The sequence below is a fragment of the Cyanistes caeruleus genome, chromosome 2, assembly GCF_971803275.1.
Source record: "Cyanistes caeruleus chromosome 2, bCyaCae1.hap1.1, whole genome shotgun sequence".
Taxonomy (NCBI): Eukaryota; Metazoa; Chordata; class Aves; order Passeriformes; family Paridae; genus Cyanistes; species Cyanistes caeruleus.
In genome coordinates this window covers 104,621,264-104,633,331 of record NC_141702.1, presented here as the reverse complement: position 1 = coordinate 104,633,331, position 12,068 = coordinate 104,621,264, and the positions used below count along the sequence as shown (strand labels likewise).

Below are 12,068 nucleotides of genomic sequence, written 5' to 3'. Positions count from 1 at the left end.
GGTCTTTGTGCATATGCAGGAGCTGACACTACACCAACACTGCAAATCCAAGGTCCTACCACCATGCTGATGGGCAAATAAATAAAAAACTCCAGCTGTGCCATTCGTAACAAAATGATGACAATTTGTCTGAACCTTCAAAGTCGCTTTTGTGCCACGTTGCTATTGCAAACAAGAGCTGGGCAGAAAGTTAACTTCTGGGTATTTTTGTGGGGGAAATGTCAGTGCCACGAGACTGAGCTGCTCTGCAGGATGTATCAGTTTCATTGCATCTGTCAACAAAACTCATGGTCCAAAAAGGCATCAACATATTTTTTAAATTACTTTTATTGAATCCACTGCAAAAGAAAAATCTGGGCAGTGAGCAGCTCTGTAAAACCCCACGGTCTGCAACTTATGAGCCCATAATTAACTACGGGAGGTCACTGAAAACAATCTTCAGCCCTAGTGTAATTACAAAATTATTTGTCAGGGAAGCCTTTGCAGTATTTTCTGAGGTCGCAGAGACTGAGAGAGATTTCAAAGTTCATTCAGTTATCAAGACTGCCAGTTCCTTTGGCCTGCATTTTATTGTCTCACAGACAAAATACTTCATCCAGAGCCAAAGACAACTACTCATCACTGTTCTCCACTCTTTCCAGTGGTTTTATCTGCAAAGGATTTTTGATCTGGGAGAAGTGCACAGTCTGATCAACAATAAGCTTTTCAGAACTGCCTGAAAATCTTATTTGTTCAAGTAAGTTACCTCTGGACTTTATTATCACTAATGCTTTGTTCAAAGAATTGTATTCGAAAAGTGGATTCCCTGAACAGGGCACTTGTGATGACTCAGACAGTGACAAATTGCTTCTACTATCACATATAATGAGTTCATATCCTTGCTAACCTGCAGCTGGTCACCATTTTCCTCCATCTTCATGGTTCAATGTATATGTGAATTCAGCCACTGAGAATTCACTCAAGAGCAGAAGAATTATTAGCAAAAGGAAAACAGGAAATTCTGTAAGGCTGCTTAAAGGAGGAGCATTTCAGTGCCCTACAAATGCTTTGAGCACTTTCAGATTCCCATTAAGTCCACTGAGGTGGTGTTTGCTTGCAGCGTGAGCTTCGGAGAGCTACCTCAGTGCTCCTTCATCAGCACCCAGGGGTAAAACATCCTGGACACATCTGAGCTTTGTGACCATACAAATACTATCAAAACCAGAAACCCTGAAACAGCTGCTAGTGCCAAACAGCCCTTAATGACATCCCAGCCAACAGTGGCTGAATTGAACACCAAAGGAGAATTTAAAGATCTTCACAAAGTCACTATTTTGCTCGCTGGAGCCTCTTGCTCATATATTTGGTTGATTCAGTACAGAAAAATAAATTCTATTTGTGACTAATTAAAGAGAATGAAATGTTCATCAGTAATGCTCCAAAGGATTTTGGACTGCCTCAGCATAATTCAAGATTTAAGTTAATGACTCCTATATTTTATTTAAAAAGAGTCTTTTGCCCATCATGAGCAAAACTGTCCCCTTTTGATAAAGTTGGTGACTGGTGATGAGAAAAGAACTTGTACTACAAACAAAAGTGAAAGGTAGAGAGAAATCAGCTGAACTTTCAGATCACTGAAATTTAGAAGGATGGCTTAAAGTTTTAATATATCTGTCAGTTGAATGCTGGGGTTTTTTCAGTGGTTTTGGGTTTGTTTTAGTGTTTTTGTTTTCTTTAATGGAAAATTTAAGAAGTGGAAGCTCTTTCCTTCTATACTGTGAGGTGTGCACAAACTCATGTTTACAGGCAGCTTTCTGGATGACTCATCAGACTGCCTTTGGAAACACTCATTCACTAGCTTGAATGCATTTGGAAACACTCATTCAAGATATCAATGGCAAGGTACTGAAATCAAACAAAAAAGTTCGTCTGGCCCTCTTCTTAATGGCATATGAGATAATTTGAAGAAGAAGAAGACTTACACCACTGGTAGTAAAATTCCTCTGGGTGCCACCCTAATAATAATGCAGGCCAATGAAGGGCCATGGCCTATATCCATCTTCTGGGACTGCCAGCTCCCCTCCCCTCAGCAGCACAGGCTGTCACAGTTGTCTTGTGTGTAGCACACTGAGCATGGTTTCTCCCCTCCTCCTCTTGCTCTAAGGCTTTGTCTTTCTGCACCAAGCTGTGGTCAGTGAATTAAAATCCAGGCTCTGGTGGCCAGGAGTTAGACTGGAGGGATGCTGCTTTCCCTGACAAGGATCATGGTGAAATTAATCAGATACAGGAGGTGCCTTCCTTGTTTTGCCTGGCAGCGATGTTGACAATGACAGACAATTCATGGGGGGCTGGTGCCCTGAAATGTAACATCTTGTGCCATTTGAGATGGGTAAGGACACAAGACACCTGCACAGAGCTGCTAAATGGAGCTAGTGAAGCTCCTTACCACTCCACAACAGTAGCTGGAGACCAGGGAAAAATAACCTGGAGCTCCTTAGTACCAATGTCAGACACCTCAAGTGATTTCACATGCTTCAGCAGCCACCTTGTGTGACAAGAGGGGGGACTCCTCCCCTATGCCAGAGCTGTTGCTTCAGGAGGGGAGGGTGGCACTGTGCTGTGCCCACACCTCATCTCCTGAAGGCTGGATCAGCAGCAGGCACTGCTTGTTCAGTGCCACTGGAGTCTTCAGTGGAAGAACTAGAACATTTTTATGGAAATGCTTCTCCTCTGAAAAAAATCCTTCTCCTCAGGTTTCCAGAAAAACCTGAGATGAGATCTGATCCTGTCAGGGCTAAAGAACTATCAGTGTTTCTATAACAACCTCTCTCTGGTCCTTTTACCTCCAGGGCTGCTGTGGAGCCCAGGGACCCCCTACCACAATCCTGCCGTGCCAAGTCACAGGGACAATCCATGGGCTCAGGCTTGTTCCCACCAGAGCATTTGGGAAGTGCTGACAAACGCCCTGAGAAAGGTTCCCAGCCAGCCTTTGCTCCTGACACCCCACAGCTCTGTCAGGCAGGTGACAACAGAGCCAGGACTCCTCGTTCTCCCAGCAGCCTGGATAAACTCTGGCAGCAGCTAGGGATCAGAAGGAGCCTTGATGCTGGCAAGATGAAATGTTGTTCAACCCTAAACGATATTTGAATTTGGAGATTTAAATCTTGATCTGGGATCTGAAAATAGCCTGAAAATAGAATAATCTTTATGAAACAGAAATTCATTCTCCCAGCCAGCCCCAGTTGTCAAGACTCACTCCTTCTCAAAATGAGACCATCTGTCATGGAAACAGGCATCTAACTTTAACCCAGATTTGAAACTGCTGGCTTGGAAGTTTGTAAATAAATCCCAGCAACACCCCAACTGTTCTTGGGCTCACACTGAGGGGCCACATCTGCTCAAAGTGAAAAAAAATCTGAATTTATATGAGTCACACATCAAACCCATTCTATGTAAAGACTCTGTAAAAGCAATGCCAAAAAAAAACCTGTCGCTGTGCCAGCAATATCATGTTTACATTAAAGCCTGTCAAATACAGCCCTAAAACACTACATAAATAGGTGGAAATATTGAATGTGTTGCTGCACGATAAAATCCAAGTGTTAAACTATTACAGGTATCTAATGGACATTATCTTCCTCATCCTCTTCATCAGGCAGAGGCATCGTCTTCCTGACAGTCACAGCTTTCTGGAGCAGAAGGTGGCTGTCATAAGTGAGCCTGCTCTGCAGCTGGAGCTGTCCTCTCCCAACACAGCCCTGCTGGTTTGCTGTCCTGTTTGACGGCTCAGTGTTACAGCAGAATCTGTAAGCTGTAAAAAGTTGGTGCCACTATACATCAGGCCCAGTCATTAAGCTGGTTCCCTCTCTGTATGTTGGCATTTCAGAGCCTTCATGATTTTTGACATGTAACTTCCTATGAGAGTGAAGAACTGCTTTTCACCATACTTTACAAATTGGAAACCGAGGTGGACACAGAGTTAGTGATTTCCTCCAGTAACAGAGGCAGACAGTGTTTTATCTCTTCCCATTGTATTATGTTTTTTGACATGTTGCAAATCTTTCTGGCTACCTCAGATTCACACAAGAGATGGGACCAATATTTAATTTGAGCATTTTAGTGTCTCTTTGGCCTTCCCTAGCACCTGATGAATGAACAGGGAGTTCTGGAGTCCAGGCTAAAAGACTGTGAAATATGCTACCCTTTCTCCATGACTTAAAATTTGTGTGCATACTGCTCACATGCTCGGGCTTGTTCTTCATCAGATATCAAGTCAGGAAAAGCTTTTCTTGTAATCAGCTGGGTAGAAACTGTTGGATGATTTCTTCACTTTTGAGGGGGTTTTCCCTTACATAATATAAATGATGCCACACTGTGCATTTTGGGAAAATCTTGATTCACATTTGCGACCATCCTGGATGCTGCATTAGGATCATTTTCCCTGCTAATAGCTGTGATTGTCTTTCTTGGATTCTCCCACTAGAGGGGCTCCCTCACTTCCTTTAATCCCTTTTGCAAACGTTCACTGCTGATCTCATCAGCCTGTAAATTCCCTTCTTACCATTGCTCATCAACAACTAGACATTGATAGAAGTCTCTGATTTATCCCAGAGGTCACTCTGTCATCAGTTTTCTGAATTTCCAAGCAAGAAATCTTCATCTTTTCTCCCACACAGGCAGTGTGTTCAGGGCAGAGACTCCCCATTGCTGTCTCTAAGACTGGCTCATTTTCCTCTTCCAGGTCCCTACTTTAAACTGTGTTTCACTGTCATGGCTGGAAAAAGCAGCCACAGAGTGCTGGCTGCTGATGTGCTGGCACTGCTGCCTCTCACATCACCCACCTGCTCTCACAGCACACGCTTTCCTCTCAGCACATCTAGGGCTATTGTCAGGCTGCAGGTGCTCTGGGGGCAGGACTGTCATTCACTCTGTGCTCATGCAACACCTAAAATGGGGTTATCCTGGTGGATACATCAGGTTATTTGGAACACAAAGCAAACTGCCCCTTGCTTTGACTGGCCTGGTGCCTTCCCACTCCTATCCTAATGCCTACTCTCAGAAACCTCTCTAATCCCCTGGAAAGCTTTCCTCATCCCTTTTCTTGGCACTCTCCTCACTTTATGGACCAAATTGCTTTGACCATGTTGTTCTGCCCATGGTGTCTCAGCACATCTCTGGCACAACCTTGCGTCCAGCCCTTGTAACTTTGCCTAGAAAAAAACTGTGTGGGCACATGGCTGGGGGGCAACACTGTAAAAGGAAAATTCTTTTCCCAAAATTGAAACCAAGTTTGAGAAGCAGGCTTGAAAAAATTTAATTGCTAGTTTAACCATTTGTATTTATTTATGTTTATATTGAGTTTCTCTCCATGGACAATAGAAGAGTATGAATGTGTCTGCTTACCTGTCTATATTCTGCTTAAGATTCTGTTCCATGTTCTTGAAGTCTTGTAGTTTAGGCTACAATATATCTGGTTTTTTAGGATGTCATCCTATTCACTCTGCAAAATCTTGTCTGGGTAGATTTCATGGAGCTTCTTGGATTTATACATGATAATCCCACTTGACTAAAAAACCTGGTACTCCATACATGCACACTCACACTGTCCCATAGCTGCTGTTTAGCATGGGTTCCTGCATACCCACGATAACATGAGTCCTAATGCTGTATAAAATACACAACATGCAGCCAGTGCTTTCTGGAAAGTCTCAGAGTCGTTGTACACATGCTGTTCTATTCACAAACATATGTCTGATGCTTCCCAGAAACTGCAGTTTAGGACATGTGCTGTCTGTCATTGCCAGGGAAATCCCTAAAGGCAAACTCAAGAGTACATATGGTAAATTCTCCCATTACACCTTACTTTCAGGAGTTTAGGGAATTGTGTGATGCATGGACAAGCAGATAAATGGATTCCACACCTTGGAAGAAGTGGCATCCTGGGTAGATGATCTTTAATGCGTATTTCAGTGTTTTTCCTCGGCACTTCCTCTATAATTGGAAAGTGTCAATTATTTTATCTGTTTACAGTTTTCCAATACAACCTCTAGCAAAGGCAAAATCAGTTAAGCTCTGAAAATCAGCCGCTAAACACTAAAATCTGTTTCTGTCAGCTGGCAGCAAACAAGCAGAAAAGCACTTCTTGATGAGTGCCCGGTCTTTGAGAGGCAGCGTGAGAAAGAATCACCCTTTGCATGCCTGGCTATTCAAATGTACCCCTGCAGGGTCCGCACATGGAATAAAGATGGAAAAGTCTCCTCATGTCCGAGCACCCACAAGGTGGTGCCATTCAATAATCTTAGGAGAAGAGCCACACCGAGGCATTGCGGAGAAAAAAACAAGATTACGAATTATGATTTATTGCACAAGAAACTCTGCTTTCTAAATCGTAGGCCAAATATCACCCGAACAGCAACTTGCACTCAGACAATCCAAATGATCATATCAAGGATTCTGGCTTCTGCCTTGTGTCTCCTTCAGCCTCTTTCCTGATGCAGGGTCGTGTCCGCCTCTGTGTGCAGCCCTAGGAACTTTCCTCTATATGGGGTGGCTCTGCTGCACAAAAAACCCCAGGTCCGGACTGCCTCCCTGTCAGCACACCTGTGTGTTAAACAGAGACCACCTTTAACCTCATGGCCCCAGAATAAGCAGCTCAGTTTGCTTTGGATGGTTAACAAGCATGGGGAAAGTCCCTGGCACGGGTTACTGTCAGCCCTCCTGATAATTCCTGTTCCCATACAGAGGCTGTTTGTTCTTCCTACACCGTCATCTCCTGCTCACAGGACACACACTGTCCTCCCTTGGTGATAGGATAACTGTGTCAACAGAGTGAAGAGTGGGAGCTCCTTGTTTTGGTATTAGCAAGACCTCACCAGCTACACTCCACATCAGTTTTCCCACTCCATGGAGATTGGCCAGCTTATTTTCCAGCAAGCCTTGGATGAACAGAACATTTTGACATTTTCAAGACTTGGAGGCTTCTTGCCTATGTCAGATTCAGAGGAGCAGCTTAGAAGTGCACCACTCCCTCAGCCCCTGCCTGAACCCCTTGTTCTAGAAAAGCTGTTCTGGAGACTGGGATTAGTTTCTGTAGGGTTCAGCTGGTTGTTCCTAACCTGCAGGCTCTCTCTTTCCCTTCAGGCCTTGTTCTTTGCTGAATGTCAAACTTCCTGCAAGATCAGTGACTTTGAAATCATGTAAACAGCATATGTTGAGCAGACATCAAAATAGTTGCTTGAGGTGCATACTGACTGTCCTCATAAACACAAGCACCAGATTAGAAGAGCAAGAAGCTAAAACAATCTTTCTGAAAGAATTACAGCTCTTTTTTGCAGGTCTTTAACAGATTAAGTTGTTCTTTTTTTCCCCAGTCAACTTCATCAGCAGCACTATTCAGAATCCTAATAAAATTCAGATGATAACACATCTGGGGGTCTTGAGAGCACCTCTGCCTGTGGCTGTTCTTGACTTTATGGCCTGGAGGAATGCAGAGGAAAATTGTATTAACCTGTCTTTCAAAGGTAAGGAATTAAATTTGTTAGCATTGTGGTCTAAATTGTGTCAGTAAGTCCTATGTTTACCATTAAGCAATTGTCAGAACAACACAGGTAAATGAGCAGGAAAATAGTTGTTTATGGCTTCAGTTACTCCTAGTTGCTGTTCACTGGTGGAGTGCAATAAAGACAAAGGAGGAGGAAACAATGGGAGACAATCTCCAAAGGTGATGCTCAAATGAAGTGTGAGGAGTCACACGATTCAGGAAATAAAGGGAGAGAAAAGCAGAATGTAGCATTTGTCTTCCTCATGAATTTTTGTCCTCTTTTGTTATCACTTGCATAGAGATCTATAAAATCAAGAAGGGCAGGGGCCTGATAAATGGTTCATTGTGCTTTCTTGTATGAGAACAAGAAATGAAACTAGCAATTAGCAAGCTCTCCACAAGCAGGAGGAAGTAGTCCTTCACACACTGTGCAAGAAAGCCGTAAAACTCCTTGCTGATTTTAAGATTTTAGATTCAAACCTTTACAGAGGTTCAAAAAGCAACTGGACAACTTCATGGGTAAAAAGAACCCATGAGTGCCTTTGACAGCAGCTCCTCCTTCAGAAAGCCTGTGTGTGCTCCTGGGGAGGAGGACAGCCAGCTCTGACAGAAGTTACTTATTTCAGACTGCCTGGTGGTGGGGAGGCTGTACCTGGGTTGTGATCCAGCCTTGGTTTCCCTTCCCAGGTCAAGGGGGATGTGGGGAAACTGGCAGGGCCCAGTGGGGCTGTCGTGTGTTCAGGGGGCTGCAGGATGCACCCCCTCAGAGAAGTGGAGGGAGCTGAGCTTCTTTTGGCTGGAGAGAGGTGTCTGAGAGGTGAGCTGGAGGTGGCCACAACCACCTAGCAAAGACTCACAAACAGCAAATACTTTTCAGGAGCAGTGGGCAATACAAGGAGTGGTATCCAAAGTTTGCTGTTTGAAAGAGCCAGGTTGGACTTTAGGGAAGACATTTGCACTAGGAGACCTGCAGAGGGGACTTTCAGCCAATATTTCCATGACTTGATGAGCACCAGTTTCAAAACTGAACACCTGCATTTTGCAGATCCCCCCAAAAAAGTGGTGGGAGCTTTCTGAGGCAAAATCTGGAGACAATATATCTGATACGGGAGCACCTCTTTCTTGTTATCCCCTGATTTGTACTGAAACCATTACAGGTTTCCAGTGAGAGAGTCTGTTATTCATTCACCTCACTGAAAGGCCCATTCTCAGTGTGGCTGGGATGACTCTGTTCTTTGTACTGTACCAGAAGTGATGCAGTCACATCATGTTCCAATAAAGAGGCCCTGACCTCCAACAGTAGCTCCACGTGAGAGAAATGAGCACCTGCTAGGAAGCTGAGCGCCTGTCATCCCAGCCTCCCTGGGGAGGCATTCACAGGCTATTTTGGACCTCAACTGCAAGTCCACTTTCAGTTCTGCATGACTGAACTTGTCAAGCTGTGGTCCTAAAACACAGTACTAACATTTTGTTCATAAAACACAGGGATGCCAATCAGAGTACCCAATTCTCTAAGCTGTGCCTGAGACACAGACCCAGAGCAAAATGGCCAAGATGCTCACAAATAGTTTTCATGGCAGAGGAAACACCTGAGCACAGCATGGCTGGGGGCTAAAAGCAAACATGAGAGCAGCACGTCAGCCTACACGCTGCCAGCTTTTGTTCAGGCATTTGGGCTTCCTGATCAGGATTTTAACAGAGAACAGCAAGTGAGATTTGGGGTTATGCTGAGGGAGTTCCTCCCAGCCATGGAGAGCATCATGAGACTCTCTTTGCTAAGGAAAGTATAAGGGAGTAAAGAGAAAAGCAATGATATGAAGAGCTTGGGAATGAATGTAAGATCAAGGATATACTGTGGAAAGAGAAGATCTTTGTTGCTTGATAAAAAAGAGACCATCAAAGGCGATACCTACTGAAGGAATAACACCAGTCTCTTGTAGACTTCTTCTTGGGGCAAATAAGCCCTGCTGAGTGTATAGGGAATTTCCCCATAACTTATGCAGAGCCCTTCTGTGTTTCATGCATTCTTCAGCCTCACTGCTAGGGCTAAAAAAAACCAACAAAACTTGTCTGTAATGGCTTGGTGGTGATTTTGTGGAATCCTGTCAATTATCCACTAGAAAATATCTTCTGTTCCCTTTGCTCTCTGTTAGGATGGGGCCTATTTCTGTCTGAAGTGTCTCAACCAACTTCAGATAAGGGTGTCCTGGAGATTAAATACTTCATAACCCTGGAATGCCCCAGAGCTTTCCTTCTGTACCTTCCTCAGCCTGAGATGTTAGAATATGGGAAAGGCAGGGAGCTTTTCAGAGGAAAATATTAATGGAAAATATAGGGAAATTGGGAAATCTGCCCCTACTTCTATCCACACTGGTACAAGATTACTTTTGTTATATTTAATAGAGAGTGTTTTAGCCAGGTTTTACATTACTTAGTATTTATATTGTTTGAAATTACTCTTCATTGCTCTGGGATCGTGCTGTGAGGAAGTTGCCTTGGTATTATTCTTTATTTGGATTAACCTCATGAGGAGAGATGAGCTCAAGTTAAACAGTCTGCACACAGAATTTTAAGATGTGATGACTTTGGACCTGAGGCTCCTCAGGCCAAGTAGCCCTGCTCTAGATCAAATGTTAAATTTCCTTAATGTCCCATGATGCTCAAATCTGAGGGCTTTGAACTTACTTCCACATTAACATGTCATTTCTCCTTATTACAGCTCTCCTGTGCTAGTGCAGAAACTCTAATGGAGGAGCCACAGGCTACCACTTGCAGCTGCAGTCCTGCTGTTTGAGCACCAATCCATCAGACAGCAGTGGAACATCACCTCTCATATTCTGGACAGGCAGGCTCTTCAAAATGTTTTCCAAGAAAATTATCTGCATAGAGCTCTGTAAAAATCTAATTCTACCCCATTAACCAATAGCTTATAACTGGCCCAGAAAAAAAACCCAGGTATAATAGCCCTGTGACAAATGGGATAGCACTTAGTCAATTCATTTATGTATCTACTGAATGGATGCTTTAAACACAAGAGCCTCACCTCTTAACCTTCCTGGTTAATGTTTCCAGATGACATGCCAAATGTATCCATTTTATAAAAGCACATTAAATTTAGAGAGGGGAAAAATCTGGTCATCTTGGTTAAACAGGATTGTTTCATAAAGAATAATACTGAAATTTTATTAACAAAGCTTCAAGACTGTTCTGACATTAAAAAGACTGATAATCATTCTCCATTTTGCTGTAACCAACTTGCTTATTAACAGTGTCTCAGCTCAGGACTCTGGTTTTGTACTGGGGTTCCCACTGTGCAAAACTAAAAGAGAAAGGTGGCCCATGTGCCAGCAACCCAACCCAATGTGAGATAAAACACAACAGAGATGCTCCTCACAGCTCAGCCATGCTCAAAGTCAAGGGTCAGAACAGAGGTCTGTGCTTGGCAGTGTATTTAATGCATGCCAACAGTCTCATTCTCACTGCATTTCCCACAGAGCTTGTGACAAATAATTTTAGGAAGGAATTTATAGGATCACCTTGAGGGTGATGTCATGGCATTTAAACAGAGGGACTCCCTCGCTGCATGGTGCAGTGTGGAAAAAACACCTTATCAATGAGAGAGTTGTGCTTTGCTAAATGGAGACACTTGAGCTGCACAAAAAGAGGACACAAAAGGCCTTCAAGGAGCAAAGGTAAGAAAGAAATTTGGGGCTGGTGCTGCTGACAGAAGAGTTAGGCAAAGCAGTGGCAGGAGGTGGTGATGGTGCTGGGGTGGTGTGGTTACCCCCTTTTTCCCTCCTCTGCTTTTGCAGTGTCTCACCCACTCTCTGTCAAATATGTCCAACAGACTGTTCTGCTGAGCAGCCTCTTCAATGGGCTCTGATCACCACATACAGGAGCACAAAGGAGCAAAGACATGTAGGGATGAAGAATAGGTCACACAGTTAACTTGCTGTGGCTATGCAAAACTCCAGCGGTGTTGCAAGGAGTCTGGAAGTGCAGCTCTCTCAAACTGTCCTGTATTGTAGCCTCTCTGCTCCGTGGCTTTTCATTAGCATGTCAGAAATATGTAAAGAGCTGGAATACGGAGTGATCTCCATCCTGAATATATTGGGAAAGTAGAATATTCAAAATGATTGATGCTGTAAGATTTACAACACAGAAAATCACTGGGACATAAGAAAGTAGCTCCTGAAAACTTGGACAGTTGTAACCAAAGTCAGAGGCTGGATACATTTCAGGGAAGATGCAGCTCAGAGAATGTGAATGGAATATCCATTGGAAAGAAAATATATCACAAATTTTATGTTTGACTAGGAAGACTATTGAATCTTTGCCATTTGATCTATTTAAAACATGCTTAGGATGATCCTGAAGTATTTGCTCCTGCCTTAGCCTAAGAGGTAGACACTGGTGATCTCTTGAGCTGGCTTCTGACTCTTTATTATCTGAGTCCCTGGTATCAAATACTGCTTTTCTGTGTCAACAACCTGTCACTGAGATAATGCACTGGACTATTTTTTTTCTCCTGGGAGTCTTATTACCTTGT

The 12,068-nt window shown here is 43.5% G+C and overlaps 1 long non-coding RNA gene across 1 annotated transcript; it reads left to right on the top strand.

Moving 5' to 3' along the window:
* Positions 1-7,119: 7,119 nt before the first annotated feature.
* On the top strand, positions 7,120-10,758 carry LOC147655074 (uncharacterized). Its single transcript, XR_015281442.1, has 2 exons — positions 7,120-7,499; positions 10,239-10,758. It is a non-coding gene; the product is annotated as an uncharacterized LOC147655074 (long non-coding RNA).
* The last annotated feature ends 1,310 nt before the right edge of the window (positions 10,759-12,068 follow it).